The sequence below is a fragment of the Anser anser genome (genome assembly GCF_964211835.1).
Source record: "Anser anser genome assembly, chromosome: 13".
Classification (NCBI taxonomy): domain Eukaryota; kingdom Metazoa; phylum Chordata; class Aves; order Anseriformes; family Anatidae; genus Anser; species Anser anser.
The window spans coordinates 10,308,273-10,325,139 of NC_139734.1; the positions used below are offsets into that span (position 1 = coordinate 10,308,273).

The 16,867-nt window shown below is 40.7% G+C and overlaps 1 long non-coding RNA gene across 1 annotated transcript in view; it reads right to left on the reverse strand.

The window, feature by feature from the left end:
* Nucleotides 1–10,628: 10,628 nt before the first annotated feature.
* LOC310880820 overlaps nucleotides 10,629–16,867 on the reverse strand; it is a 34,807-nt gene continuing 28,568 nt past the window's right edge. The window contains exon 4 of the long non-coding RNA XR_014571933.1: nucleotides 10,629–10,849. This is a non-coding gene — a long non-coding RNA (uncharacterized lncRNA). The remainder of the gene's footprint in view (nucleotides 10,850–16,867) is intronic.

Sequence of the window (16,867 nt, forward strand, 5' to 3'; positions counted from 1 at the left end):
TCAATGACATGGCAAAGGATCGAGATTGTAGTCAATAACAGCAGCAGGCACTAGCCAGTACAAGAAGTTCATCCAGCACTATGCAAGGACAAAAAGAGGCAGCAATAAGGGACAGACACGCTGATCTGTGTGTTAGCTCTGCACTGTATGTTAAAGTAAAACAACTCAGGTAAACAGAGGTTCTTTCCTCCCTTGCATCTCCTGGAACACTGCACCATTAGAGTACAATTTATAAGAGGATATGAAATATAGAGAGGATAAGGTAAGATGTCTTGGATATAGTTTCAGGCTGTCACAGCCAGGTGTACCTGGACACATACAGAGCTGTTCCACTTCACACCTCTTCTTTAGTCTTGGTGCAAGGGGATGCTGGGAGATGAACAAGCTCCATTTGACATACATGAGACTCAAGCCAGATCTTATTTTTGAGGGTAGAAAACTACTTCCCACTGGGCTCTCCATGGGACAATATCTCTAGAGCAGCATTTTCAGCTGTGGCACGTCCCCTGCCAACACTCAGATTCTGGATCTCATTCCCAGACCCAGACCCAGCAACCTTGTGACTCAGAGGCGAGGCTCCACAAAGCAAATCACCGTGAGCCAGTCAACAGGACCCACTCCCCTCTGTTTCTCTCTCTCTTTTTCTCTTATCTTTTAAGCTTTTGGCTTCTTGTGGTTAAAAATGCGTATTCATGGGCGATCCTGGACTGTGTAGCACGGCAGGGGTTGGCAGGTGGTTCTTGCCATGCTTCTGGAAGTCTGCCTCATCAGACCAAAGCAAGTGGTTCTTGCCTGGCAAACTACCACTAAATGCCAAAACTGTATTTAAAACGCAAGCTTGCTTTCTGAAGTCTCCCGCCCCCCTTTTTTTTCTTTTTTTCTTTTTTTTTTCTTTTTTCCCTGTAATAAAAATAAAGTCTTTGTCCCAAGAATGAAGTAAAAATGGCATATCATGTCTTTCCTCCTGCTTTGAGCAGGAGGTACCAGATGACCTCCTGAGGACAGGTCCATCCTGAATTATTCTAAGAAAATTTGTATATTACTTAAAAACAATGTAAGCAAAAGATACAATGACAATCCTTTTTCAGAGCTCCTGGGAGTCATGTCTTTCTCAGTGATTTCAGGTTGTAATGAAATTAAGAAGTTGCTGTGTTTCAGAATAATATCTTCCACAGCCAATTTTATCATGAGCCAATGAAATAAATGTTTCCAAAGTGAACAGCTGGCATCTCTTTTCATAAAAGATTCCCTTTTAGAACACTATTTCCAAACAATATTACAGTGGCTCCATTCACATGGCTATAGTTCAGACTGTGTCAATACTTCTCTTATAAACCTTGTTTTTCAAGGGTTTATAACTTTACAGCTGAGCCATAATTAGCTGGGATTTGAGTTACAGCATAAGAGTTCAGTCTGTCTGTGAGGACATTTTTGCTAATATTAATAAAATCAGTTTTAAATTATAGAAGAGTAAAGCTTAGTGCTTTAATGCATAAAAAGGATTCTTGAACATTAAACAGCTTTGATTTAAAAAAAAAGAATTTTGGCAAGTGATTAGAATATAATCTCCATCTTTTTTGTTCTTTTAAAATAAGTAGACCCAAAAAAGTGCTTTAGAAACTCAGTCTGACAAACATACGGAAAGTTAAAGTTGATGATCTCTCCTTAGTTTATGTTGTTACAAAGAACAGGCACAACAGTCTCATTAAAAGGCACAGAATCAACCAAGGCTCATATTCTGTGGCTTTTCTCCATTCTTACTTTAGTCTTGCTGCCATGTAAGCATAGTTTTTAGTACTCGATATCATTTTGTTTGAGTATTTTACGACAATACCAATTTGCATCCTGCCTGTGGTTTTATGGTCACTTCAGTCTGAGCTATTAGCCCGGCTTTCTGTACTCCATGTTTCCAGTGCCAGTCTTAATTACAATGCGAAACAAACACCTCCTGTTTCCCATTCCAGCCGTACTGCACTGTGCTCCGCTGTGAGCCCAGCTCACTGTCTGGGCATGAGTCAGCTCTCGCTTCTGTTCCTGGAGCTCTCCTCCTGCGTCAGGATTTCATGTGAAGGAGAGCCCTGTTTGGTTCCCTAGCTGCGTACCTTAATCGCAACCTCTACTGGATGTCCCAAAAGAGCTTTCTGAAAACTCTAATGAAGTTCCATGAAATGAGGCCAAGTAATTGATGTCTTTGCACAGAAACTAATTTGTTCATAAAAACTTGCCCTTTGTATCACAGATTAAAGTGTTTGGGAAACATACATGTAAATGAAATGAGAAAATGGAAAAGATATGCTGAGGTTGGTCACCCAAAATGTCTTTTTCTAGTAGGTATGAGCTGTTACGAGAGGCATAAATATGACAGACTGGACAGCCAGTAGCTCACCGAAGCCCTAGGATGGCTCTGTTCTGGTATCTTTACTCCCCCCCTTAACCCCTCTGCAGCTCTCCTCCCCGGTGGTTTCACACCCATACTCCTGTGACAATTTCCATGTCAGAGTACCACGACCACCCCAAAACCTAACCTTTAAGTTTCTTTAAGCTCTTCCCAACCTTTAAGTTTCTAGGTTTACCCCTCTTAAACTCTGCAACGATCATATTTTAATCATTCCTTTCATGCAGACCTTGGGCTCCTGTGCAATGTTCACCACAGAGCAGATCCGCTGGCTGCTCATTTCTAAGCCAAACCAAAGAGTCATCCAGAAGGGCAGGCACTGCATGTGACAGACTTACCTGAGACCAGCACGGTCTCATATATTGATATTGTTAAAACTGTTATTGTCATCAGGAAAAATTATGGTTCAAGAAAGCCTACGGTCTGGTTCTCTGCAGTGCCACCGGTTCTGTGTCTGCTGGGCTGCTGCTGATGCCACGCTGCTCTTCTCCCTACCACCTCGCTGAGCTGGTGTCCTCCCGAAGGCTTTACAGTCTTCAGAGACCAAGGAAGGAACAGTGAGAGAATGAATACTAAGAAAACATTTCCAGTCACGTACAGGATGGATACAACCGAGGGCCTCATTCATAGACCCTCAGAGCTGACCCTCTGCATCAGTAAAATCACATCTTACTCCTTCCCCTTTCTTCCCCATGTTATCTAGGCACTGTCAGCACTTCCCTTCTTCCCTTACCAGCCAGTTCTTCATACGCCCTGAGTTTGGCAACCTAATCTTTGTTAAGCTTTAATTTTCCTAAGGCTTTTCCTAAGTAGAAAAGAGACTTTTCCTTAGTAGAAAGGAAAAGATGCCTATTTTTATCTTCGTATGTTATCTCAAATGATGCTGAACAGGGCAAAAGGCACCGAATTTCACCTCGGCATTACAACATTGTGGAAACAAACATGCATCTTGTTAGAGTGTAAACAGCAGCCACAGAGCTCCCCTTGTTATCCGCGCTGACTGATCTGTATGATAATTGCCGGCTAGGGTGACTGTATCCCTCTCAGGCCGGAGGTAACCGCATTATACAGTCAGAAGCCTCGCTGAATTCTGTGGCCATCAGCCTGCACAAAAACACGAAGTTAAAATTGTTTCTTTGAATTCAAATGGGATCAATACCTCTCAGGAGACAGATGGGGTTTTCTTTGCCGCACTGAAAAAAGAATCAGTGTCTGGAGTTCTGGCTCAAAGTACTCATTCAGCTACAGAACAACACCAGGAAAAATCAGCAGAGAGTGGGCACCTGCTCTTTTCCTTGATCAGCCCTGGATCTCAGAATTTGATGTTTTATATAAAGAGAGCTTGCTGTTGCTCTTGCATGCTGCTTCTGAAACTATACAGTCTGGCTCAGGCAAGAAGGGCATGTTTATTCTTTCTCGGAGCTTTTTCATTTTTACTTGTAGCTGAATCCTCTAGGTCAATTGTATCTGCAGGGGTGGGAGAGGAATTTAATTGCTTTTACTTCCCACCTTCATCTCAGGGTGACCAGTCCATTAATAATGCACAGGAAGCGACTAAGAAATGCATGGTAGATTAGGGATTAATTGATATTTGGAAAGATTTCAATCCACATTTGAAGGAAAAGGTTACACGCTGGAGTCCAGCTCTAGTTACTATTTGCATTTGATTATTTTATTATTTCTTACAGCCCTGCTTCTTCTGGTTTTAGATATGTTTTCCCCCTTCCTTGGCTATTTTTTGTAGAATTTCCTTGTTTATTTCTTGCTAGAGATGTCTGTCACATTTCTGACACTGCCACCCCTATCAAATAAATAAATACATTTATCTGTATTTTCCAGTAATTATGTTTTTCTCTGCACTGACACTGCTCACAGTTCCTTTATGAGCAATTTGACTTTCCAAAACTTTATTGATTTCTGTGCTTGGAAGTTACAAGATTAATAGCTTTAGAGGCGTAAGTCCTTCAATCCTTTCACCAAATAGGAGCTCCAAGCTTGCTTCAGTGCCTGCTGATGTGCTTCAGCACGTCATTTTTAGGAAGAAACATGAGCCAGGCACTGCTCAAATCAAAAAGGCCCTAAAATACAGGAAAGAGATGGGTAATTCCAATGATGTCAGGGCAGGAAGGTAGGATTTAGTTTGTTTGAAAATGACTAGCATAACACCTCGACTAGTTTTGCCTAGATTGCCCTGTTGAGATGGAAATGACTTCAGTAACTTTTTAGCAGTTTTAAAGAGTGCAAAGCAGCTAATATTGACTCTAGTAGTCGGGAGGAAGAGCCTATGAGAAAAGAAGAGAAGAGCCAATAGAAAAAATGTATTAGATTCTTTAAAGACCTTGAAAAATTCATGCCGTCTTCTCCTGATGTGAGTTACATTAAAAATAGACTAAAGTTAGGAATATAACACAGATGGCCAGTTACAAGCACTTTGATAATGTTAGGTGAATCGGACAAAGACCTTTTGAGGACCCCTGGTGCTATGGCAGCTTTTATGATGGTATTTGCATTGAAGAGTAATGGATTCTTCTAAGCAGCTAGAGGCAGACAATTTGGAAGAGTTTCAAGCTACTAAATGCGCACCACAGAGAGACACTGACGACTGTAAAATTTGAGTGGCCACCTCAATTTAGTAGTAAAATGTCAAAGGAGAGGTAGACCTGCATTTCATATGTTGTACCATGAAGAATTTGGAATGCTGATCACGGAAATGTGTTTTAAATTATTTTCTGCTCCTAAGGAAGTAGGGCTAGACTAGTTATCAAAGAGTGAGATTCAGCACGTGAGTAAAGTACAACAGTGAGGATGGCTCTCCATTGCAGTAATCGACTTGGGACTGGAGAAATTCACCTCGCCATCACTCAGAGAAAGTAAAGGTCACCTCTTAAGTGATTTTTGCTGTCCTAACAATGAGTGTTTTGCACCCCAAATGCAGTTCTGCTTTTTGTCCCCCCTGTCTGACAGCCCAAGAGGAAGGGACAGTTGCTGAAATGTAAAAGGCATCTCAGGATTATGCCCTGGAGGAATCTTTGCTCAACCTCACCGCATCGTGGTGATAACAGCTGCTGGAAATGCCACTGTGTTTCCACTGCAGGACATCTCAATCCAGGCCGCAATTTTATTCAAATATCCACTTTCCAGTAAGAATGGTAAGCAGCATATCCTATATTATAGTATTAAATTAAAAATGCATACTATTTACAACTATTGTTAGGAGCTGTTTTCAAAGCCCTTTAGTGTTTTTTACCCATAGAGTTATTTGGGGAAAATTATTCATTCTGGTTTTATAACCATGTGTTTGGTTAAGGTTACCTGAGTTGCATCTCTAAGTCTAGGAGACTTCACAAGCACTACCTGCTGATTTATCTGCTTTGACTGTTTAAATAAATGAAGAAAGAATTGTAAACTGTAGTGGTGTCACGACGGGGTAGTTATGTTTTATTTTAATTAAAATCAGGGTCCAAAAAATATTTTATTCATTGGTTATCTACCTGGGCATGCTTGGCCTACTTTTTTCAGGTACCTAGAGATTCTGCTGAAGTCTTCATTTGCTCAGTTTGCCAAATCCACAGACCTGCATTTTGTATAATGCTCAGGCTACAGACATGCCTTCAGCCAAAGGAAACTGAATTCAGTTGTCACAAGCATTTGCACAAGGCCTGTATTGCTTTTACACAAATCTACTTTTTCTTTCTCTGCTCTGCTTTTCACAGCCTCCACGCTCTGCAGCTCGCTGTGGTCACAAGCTCCCACTGAAGCATTTGAGGAAAGAAGGCTCCGTGAAACTTCAGCTGCTATTTTACTTTCCACCTGATCTCTACAGGACCCCAGAGACGGTCACGTACAAAGCTTTGGCCCCAGTGGGTTTTCTGGCAAAGAGGAATGACCAAGAATCACAGAAGTTAGTGGAACTTGTGAAATCATTACAGCACACAGCAATACAAGTCCTTAAGCACTCATCTGGAAGGTCAGCTGAAGACAGTGGGACAAAGACAGTAAAGAAGGCCAATCTCTGTTCCTAACTGCCAATATATTCAGATATATGTACCAAGCAGTGAAGGAAAACAGAACGAAGGAATTTGGATGAACTGGCTAGAAAAGAGAAGTAGGCCAACTACCCTTTCCTTCCTAATCATAATGTTTTAGTACAACAGAATAAAATGGCATATAAAAAGGTAATGTGCATTTTCTTCAAGGACTTGTTGAAAATATAATACGGTATCTTTGTAATTTACCGGTAATGTGTACACAATGTAAAAGATCAGGAGCAGAGAGTACTATCACTATATTTAGAGATAATGGTGCTTTTCTTTCATAGGCTTGATATAAACTTTGATTACATAGCATTTCTTTAATTTGCTGCTATTCAAGAAAACCCTTAGAGCACTGCAGCGAGCAATGCCTCTCTTTTACATTTGCATTTTTTAATTTGCATTTTTTAATTTCCCAGACTACAGCTCCACACCTACACAGGCTTCCCCTGTGGGAGGGAAGAGAATATTTTTCAGTATGAATGATACTGTTTCTCTTCTCAAATAGCTGTAGTTATTAATTCCAGAGATTTACAAAAATCGCTTTGCTACCGTATCACTTAAGTGTGGAGCTTTTTTCTAGCTGACATCAGATGCCAATCTGTTGCTCCACCGGTACCCATTTTAAATAGGGTAGCCAAGCAAGAAGTTCAGCCTGCTAAGACGAGGAGCTGTTGCATTCCCTGCATACCCCAAAGTGCCACTGAGCTCCGGAAGGGCCTGGTGCTTTTAGAGGAAGAGCCACTGTGTCCCTAACACATCCAGCTCCCCATGGCACCCTAATGACAGGAATCTAGACCGGCACAAGGACACAGGCTCCTGCACAGGCAAGGGTTTAGGGGCCTGAATGCCAGCGAATGCGGGCTTTGCAGGCAGAGTCTGTGCCTACGTCTTTAGGTCTTTACAATTTCTGTATCTAACTCTTTGCTCTTAAAAGCCTGAGACGCTAAATTTGAGACATGACATAAACAGGGAAGGTAACAAGTAAAATTAGTCCAGGAAGAGAGACGGCAGCAGTAGGAACATGGTTTCATTCAGGGATTTTAGCCAAGTGCTAATGCCTGTCCACGGGGGAGTGACTGTCTCCAGAATGACTCCACCCAGAGGCTGAGCTGACAAAATGAGTCGTTGATTTGACTTTCTCTATCCAGGACCTTGCAAAAGAAAATTTACAAGCACAGTATGTCTTCCCAAGACTGAACGTTTGCTCACATAATAAGGTTAAAAAAAAAAAAAAAAAGGAAAGAAGAACTTGGAAGATTTTATATAACAGCACCATCTCATGACACCTGCCATAACAATATTTTATTTGTCAGTCTTTTCTCATCCTTAGTCTCTTGAAGCTTGACTAGGTTACTGCATCAAAGGGAAGGAGTAATAGTATCATTTCAGATAAAAGAAAAAAGAGAAGTGTGCTGTATACAATCTGCCCATCATCTCACTTCACAGTTACATTAACCAAACAGCCAACATACCTGTGAAAAACACACAGCCATATAATACAGCAATCCATGTAAACTAGAGCTTCTTCTCAGGTATGGTAAAAATGCTTCATTCTTACATGGTAGCTATAGTTCGAAATGATTTATATAGATTAATTAATGTAACATACTTTATGCACATCAACTCACTAAGGCAGAGAAAGATTAAATGAATGGCAAAACACAAAATTTAAGAGACACAGGAAGTGGCTGAGCCATAAACACCACGGAACTCCTGGATTCCAGAATTAAGAGAAAAAGACCTAATGCAACTATTTTCTTTCCCTTTCTTAATGTACGCATTTCAGACAGCAAGTTCTGCTGTGCCCAGCACTGAGCACATCGTCGGCTCTTTGCAAGTACTGAGCTGAATAAATGATGTTAACTGTAATCCCACTCCCTTGTCCTAAACCACTAAATCTATCGGAATTCTAAACCTTCATATTTAACTGACTTTGGTAAAGATAACTCTGAAAGCATGTTAAGCTGTGCTATCTCAGCACTACTAATTAATATGTAATAATAATAATAATCATGACTAATAATGCTGCTGTAATAAGGATTTAATCCTACAGATCATTTTTATGAAAGCACTTTGATAATAATGATTATTTATTCTTACAGTGCATTTTTCATGCTAGCAACTTCAAGTACCGTGATGATTAATAAAGCTAAGGAAATTGAGAGATATATAAAATAGCAAGCTTATGAGACTGCCAATGTGCCAATCTTATTAAATAAACGTTAACAAAAAATAGAGCTGTAAAGGAGATTCTCTTGGGAGACGGAAAACAAAACCAACAAAAACCAAAACAACAACCACCAAACCAAACCAACCCCCTTGAGGCTATGTCAGCAGGATTGAATTGACCTGTGTATCAATGTCATTTCTTTTGTCACTCTAGCAAACAAAATAAAATAATAAATAGCACTTAGTGAACTGTGGACTGGGCTGTCAGCTGGTGTAAATGGGTGCGTTGGCATTAATCTAAAGCAGCTGTGCATCTGGCCCTGCATTTTCAAAGGGCTGCAAAAACATAAGAAAATACCTAATATGTCTTGTCCGTGATGACTCTAATGCAGAGCAGAAGAAGGTTACTTACTGTCAATGTTCACACACTCGAGCGATGGCTGATATATGTATCTGAGCTACTTAGCTGGATTAGGCATACTGAGATGTGCTAGGGCGTTTTTGTCTGCCCTGACTATGATTTAAGTTCAGTAGAGATGCCTCTTGCCTTCTTCCTCTCGTCTTCCCACTGCTGCAGGCTAAACCAAAGGCTTTGCTATGACCCAAGTTAGATTCCCACAGAAATTCATAGTGGGCCAATAGAAAGAATTCACCTGATTTAAAAAAAATCCCCTGTAGGGATCCGTTTAGCCTGCAAAGCATTACATGGGCAGAATTTTGCCAAAATGTCTTAGAAAGGAAATTACCTGGGCTGGCACAATTTCTAGCAGCAAAGGAAATCTTTTGCAGGATGGCTTAGGCAATTAGAGAAGTCTCGTCAGCGACACAGGCAGCAGAGTAGTTTTTAGACTCTGAACTTCATGCTTGTCAAGATCTTGCTAGCTTGACTTTCTTGACAGAGCCTTGGTAGTAGAGACCAACCTTAAGAGAGGTTTCAACAGGAAAGACCACCCATAGAAGCAGAAATTACTGTGGTGGTAGCAACTTTCTGCAAAATGCAACTTTCTTAAAAATGTCCCCTGACTATCTGTCAGATCATTGATGTGAAAGCAGAAATAAAGGGATTAGGGGACAGACAAAAGATGAGAGAAGTCCCTGACTAGAGGTTTACTCTGACATCACGTATACATGGAAAACGTCCACAGGGACTTGCTCCACAGTGATGTCCACATGCTGGCATCAGGAAAGCAGAGAAGGGAGCCCTGGTTTTGTAAGGAGTTACATGCTGGTATCCAAACCCCACGTATTGAGAGGAACGAGTCTGTGGAAGAAGAGCTGAAGGAACTTATTGCAGGGGAATTCTGCAGTTCTTTTTCCTCCACTTCTTCCTCTTTATAATCATATTTAATCAGGCAATTTGGGAAATGATTGCACAGAGAAAGATAGAAAAGAGACTCCAGGTAAACAGCCACCCTCTGACAAAACACAGGCCCAGCCCACGGCCAGGGAGGTGACACGATGGTAAGAAATAGCTGGCGCGTTTTGAATACATACTATGTAAACACTGTCTGAGGTTCATGCAAGTAGTGAATGGAACCAACCATCTCTTTGTGAAGGGGATGAACAATATTTCATTCCACATAAATATCAAGAGTAGCCTCCAGCAACAGAAATCAAATCCTAATAGGAAGAGATCTTAGCAGATCTAATACAGGCTTTCGACACCACTGGTCGATCCATCTTTAAACTACTTTGTGAAGAAAGAGAACAAAGGGCTGGATGTTTCTCTGCAGACAGTCATATTTTCTAAGTCAAGAATAAATTATGTTGAATGAGAATACAAAGTCATAAGATATAATCAGGATATTAGGTGGGTAAGAACTGTGTGGAAGATACAGCACTCCACGACAAATTGCTAGTGTAATGTATGATAAGTGGAGACAACAGAAATCAGTGGAAAAATTTGGCATGCAGTGATTTCCTTCCCTAGGCCTCCTGCAATTTGCAGAGCTCTGCAGAATTTCTTGGGCTGCTTGGTCAGCTTTCTCTTCTGCAGAAATATACTTGGGTTTCAATGCTAACTATTGGGTTTCAATGCTAACTATCAAAGCTACAGACGGAGGGTAGTTTTAAAAGGTTGATTTGCAAAAATATTTATAAATTCTGTAGCTTTCTATTTTTAGGTGTTCAATTTAAGGCTTCTGGTGGCTGCAGGCATCTGTCTTGTCTGAGATTTCTCCGTGGTGCTAACAGAAGTGAAGCTGAACTGAAGGCTTGGATTCTTCATGAAGTGGGAACTGGAGCTTCGAGTCTAGAGAAAATAGAATCCAGAGGAGAATCATAAACACACAAGTTTTCTTTGCACATAGATGTTCCTATTGGAATTATCAAATAAATCTTGAAATAATCACATGGGCCAATCTGTGTGGCAATGGAAATAAATAGTTCTTTTGTAAGGGATTTCCAGGGCAATGAAGATAGGGCCTGTCTGTAGCTGGTAAGAACTCACAGGACACGCTCATTGGACTCAGTCGTTGCTGTTCAGGCTGATGGGAACTTCTGAGATTTACATTCCCTTTCACTTTGCCTGTGCTTCAACCATATACAGCTTAGTATTTGTGCTTAACCACATATGTACTTGCGTAATTGTCCCCTGCTCAGCCTGTCAATGCATTCTCCCCCCTCATCTCCTCTGCATTTCGATACATAGCAGAACATCATCCAAAGTAAAATTCATGCTATCAAAGGCACATTTGCTCAGCATTTGTGTTAAGAGACCAAAGGCGCAGACTTAAAGGGGAAACTCTTTCCTTGAAGGACTACCCCCAAAAACATTTTCACAGAGGCTGGAGAGTATATCATCCACAGAGCACAGATCGTAGAGGACTTCTCCTGGAGTCTCACCAACACCATATTTGAACAACAGACTGAATCCAAAAGAGGGAAAAACACCCTGCATGCATGTCAGTGGGATGATCAGCATGCAACATGTGAGATGTGTGTGGTGTGCTTGTTATGAAAGTTTTGATAGCTTGGAGAGGCTTCAGAAGAGCAGAGTCTAAAAATGGGACCATTTAGGCTGTGAAGAACAGGAGACGCTGGGAAGTTCTGGGGTACATGGAGAGGATATTAAAGAGTAGGATATTAAAGAGTAGCAACTAGCTAGGCTTTTAGGCAATCACCTTGCTTACAGGGAAACCAGGTATGAGAAAATCAGATTGCTCACGCAAGTCTTTTAGTCATCTCAGAAAAAATAAAGCAGTTGCCCAAATTGCAGTTACAGTTTGTAAATGCTAGCAGTGCCCAAAGGATCAGTGAATGAATTTTCAGCAGCAACAGGTATACCCTGAGCAAAAATGCCAGCAGAGACCTAATTCATGGGCTAGAACCTGGGATCCATAAAGAAGGGACACAAAGGCTGCAAGGGTGTAAACTCAGACCTGTTTCGTGTGGGGAGCAGCAAGCTTCTGCCACCAGCAAGGTGCAGAGCGGCCCAGGATGGCATCAAGACAAAAGGAAGCACAAGAGTGAGCTGAGAAAAAAGGGGAGAGCAGGTTCCTGTCTTGGATTCAACCATGTGGTTAATGACATGGTTGATTCTGATCAATTTGACTTGCCTGCTGCAGCTTCTGTTAAACAGAAAATCCATCACAGGAAACAAAATATCATTGTTTGTTTTTAAGGTTTCCATTTTTCCTTTTCTATCAGGTTCAAAACAATACTTTGTTCATAAAAGTCAACATAGCATACTTGAAAGCACTAAAAAGTGAGCTGTTTGTTTATCCTCAGGGCAGGTGCTCTGTAGATTATCACAGTCAAGCTTTGTTGTTTTGCATTACAAAGTCTCCAACCTTGACCTAAGAGGACAACTCTTCCTATTTCCCCCTCAGCTCCAAGATAAAAAAGAAAAGAAAAAAAAAATAAAAAAGAAGACAGAATCATTCTTATCATTCTTTATTCTAAGCCGGCGCTTTGTCTTGCTTTAGCAAAGCCTTTGCTGTACAGACTCATATACAAGTTTTCAGGTTCCCTCTACTTGGCTGTTAATGCTGAAGCTAGTCGGGGCTGAAATGGCTGCCTTAGACTGGTTAGAAAATTACAAGCATAGACTCTTGGGGAATTCAGCAGCGTTAATTGCATGACTTGGGAATCCTCTGGGGAAACCTTCCAGGTGACATGTAAGGAATTAGACACACATATATCTCACTTTAATATGAAGGGAAGCTGAGTGCTCATCTCCCCGCACAATCTGTTGACAACTTCACCCTTACACTGAATGATGACACACAGGTGGAATTATCTTCTTCCATTAAGGATCTTTAGAAAAACATATATAACAGCAAAAGCTTGCAAAGGGTCTCCTCCCAGACAGATATTGTAAAAATCCTAAATTCTGGAGTTATTTCAAATGAATACATCTCTAAAAAATACAAAACGTTTTTTATTCCTTGGTGTGTGGGGAAAAGTAGTACAGTGAATTACTGCTGCAGTCATCTGCCCTGGTGTGAGCTGGGATACAAGGGAAAAAATGCACACTGCAGCTCCAAACGGGAGGTGCAAAGGTGACTTTCGAAATCCCCTGATCCCAAGTTAATTGCTAGACAGTCCCCAAGCATAAGTTAGAGCAGCCTTCAGCATCCGCATCTAAACATGCCTTTTGTTCCCATCCAAAGCCCATCAGGAACCATGCCCCTATACCACAGGAGTATTGTCTGGAAACAGAATTAATAGGTTCCGGAGCCACTTGCTTCATCAGCCTGCAGAATGCCTTATTTAACTCCTTGCATAACTTCAGCACCGGTATTTTGACCACCTGTGAGAATGTGAGAGCATACTGCACTGCCCAGTTCTTCATAACCTAACAACACTCCTACAAGGGCTAGTAAAAAATTATTTCTATCAATGACTGGCTCTTATGATATCCAAATCTGTGAAAGTTTCTGCTTTTTTTTTTTTTTTTTTTTAATGTTTCTCTGCAGAAATTGGAAAGTCTTAACCTTCATTAATCTCTGGAGGTGGTCTGTAGACCTCCAACAGTATCCAGTGATCTTGGAAAAGTGTTCTTGTGCCCAGACAGGCATTGACTTGAAACTTCTGTTTGTTGAATGGCCAAAGGACAGATATAGCCCAGATGCTACCATGGGTGTTTATCTTGACTACCTGCTTTGATAGGCATAGATACTTGGCATCAAGTTAATTTTGTTAAAATTAGTACCAAGGAAATTTGATAGTTATAAAAATATAAATATATATAATATATATAATATATATATAAATATATATATTTATATAATATATAAATATATAAAAAGCATTTTTTCTTATAAATGCTGCAATGTAATTATCAATACACAGGGCTATCATATTTACACACAACATTCACACATAAGCAAGTAAGGGAATATCTACTTACAACTCCTCATGAAAGACAAAATTATCTCCCTGCTTTTCCTGCAGTGTCAGAGTGGCGGAGGGTTACTTTTCTGGAGAACAAAAATAAACTACAGACAGGAGTGATGGGTTGGATCCTGAGCACATGAGGCCACAGCCTGCAGGAATCAGCACATTGGTGTAAAAATGATATAGGGCTAAACTAGTCTGCAATACATCTTGTTCTAAAACAAGACTTTTTTTTGAGCCTTGGATTTTCAAAGGAGTCAAAGACAGTTGGAAACTCTACTCCTAGAATATATGGAAATTATATGTTTCATACTTGTAGGTTCCTTTGAAAAAAACTGTGTTTTGCCCTAGTTGCAATTAAAAAAACAAACAAACAAAAACAAACAAAAGCCAAACAACAACAAAAAAAAAACACCCAAAACTCTCTCAGTTTACACGTTGGCTAATCCATGTCCTTCTCCAGAAGGAATGAGATTGCAACTCTGCAGAATCAGGTTGTTGGCAGCTGGTCACCAGTGTGCTCAATATTTAAACCCAGATATTAGAAGTGAAAAAGAGAAACTGTGTCAAGGAAATCTCCATCAAAGTTACCCTGTAACTTAAGATCAGAGGCCCCAAGCATGTTACTTTTGAATTCTTGCAGGGTTACAGGCCTCCAAAATAAATCAGCTCTACCAATTGTGAAACACCCCAGAGCATATATTGGAAACATTCACTATCTTTTAAAGTGACAGATTAAAATCTCTAGTAACAAAGTTTTGCTCCTTTTGTTAAGCAATCCCACTCAGGCTTGCAGTGAAGGATTTGGGTATTCTTCTGAAAACCTTCCAGCAAACCACACCAGCCTACTTCAGGCTCATTCTGATCTTACTTGTACCAGCAAAAATAAATGTAACTAGACTGCATCAGAGATACTTTGGTGCATATCCAAAATTAGGCTCCAGCTGCAGACCTGTGTATTTTTATGCTCAGAAATCCTAAGTTTGGCATGCAGCAGAGCTCTGCTGGCGGGGCCCAGGGAACACTGGCCCTGAGGTACTGTAACTCAGCCCCCGTCCGATCTCTGCTGACTCTTCCACCGATACACCCAATGTTTTGTCTCGGACGCTATCAGCGTGCCAAGGCAGCATCAGCAATACAACAAAGGCAACTGTAATAACGTCTCACTGAGCCCTTTACAGGATGATAGGAGATACCTGCCTCCAGAAAAACCCGCAATCTGTTTAGACAGAGCCGCCTCTTCGTGTGGTCAAGTGACAGGCCTTCCCGGCCACGGCCAGCGCCTGAGAACGGCTGGGCTGGGCCCATTCCCAGACACTGCTTGAAAGAAGAACTTATTTCTCATGCTTTCTGCAGAAAACACCTACGAAAAACCCTCAGTCACCATGGTGGCCCCAGGCTCCGTGGTTACCTCAGAGCTGTGCCTGGCACAGTGGTGTGGGCACGGGCTCCACCTGGGCCAGCAAACGCGGCCTGTGTCTGTGGTGCTGGCCCAGCACCAGGCTGTGAGGGAGTGGAAGAACTGCAAAAGGAAGGAATCTGGGGGAAATTATTCTTCGGTGTGACTTCAGTTAAAAGGATATGTTTCTCATAATGGGCAAATGTTAACTTCAAGAACAGGAGTGGGAGACACCATAATTATTTCTTTCTGAGTTTGTAAGCGGTATCACACAACCACTCCAGGAAGTACAAATGACTGCCTTATTTGTAATGAACTAACCTTGAAACCTAATTAAATTAAAAACAAAATAATAAAAATGTATTTAATTATGCAATAGCACTACAAAAAATATTTAGCTAATGTGCCTGCTCGTAAATTCCTTATAGTCACCCTCCCCATGTGAAATAAAGCACGACCGGGTTCTTCGCTGACTGAGTACATGACATGTTGTATGACACATTTACAACCCCAAAACCGGTTAGATTTGCAGTGCAACACAACAGACAGAAAACTGGGAGGATGGACAAGACATTATGGGATACACTGAATTTCATATCAGAAGAAATAATATGGTGGCCCCTGCTCTGACTACATTATTCATTTTCATATTTAATTCATAAAAAACTTCTTCTAATTTCCATGAGGTTTCCAGCCTTTTGCAAAATATGGCCCCAGAATCCTGACATCTTCCTGCACAATTCTGGTTGAGCTTGGTAGGTAGAAGAAAAAAGCCTAATCTTAAAGATAAAGCCCAAAGCCCTGACTACATATTATCTTTAATGTTTAAGTACATTGTAAACAAATTAAAAATTTTAAACAGCAGCTTTGAGAAAGGAAACGGGTGTATTTTTCTTCAAACATCTTTTGAGAAGGGCCAGATTCTGATCGATATGTAACACTAATGTAAATCAGAAGCAATTTCCCTGAAGTTAATAGAGATCACATTCCAGGCTCCTGAGCTTTTGCACACTGAATTTAACTATCTGTCATGCCTGCGAGGTTACAGCACGACCTGAAAGAAGGTATGGTGTAAGATCAATGTTAAGGAAAGAGTTTCATTTAAAAGACCATCTTTTCCCATCAGACATGATAGGAGATTTATTATTCCAATATTATTCTTGAAACTAGAAGAGAGAGAAAAAATAAACAGGAACATATATTTTCATTTTATGACTGCGAACAACATTTCATACTGTAAACATATCTCGGTCTATAACATTTACCCAGTAAAAAAAATAATTTCAATACAGTCCTTATTGCTAGCTCGGCAGAGCCTCCCCAGAACATTGTGTTAATGATTAATATGAAGTCAGTGGAATTCCACAGTTGCTGAGAGTCTAGTGCCCAAGAATGAACTGCATTGCTAAATCAGCAAAGACAGTTGTCAAGGTAACCTCTATGTAATCTATTTAACTGGCTCCCAAAACACCAATCAAGGTCAGATAACGCACTCAAGCACCATATGAACACACTCATACGGCATAAAGC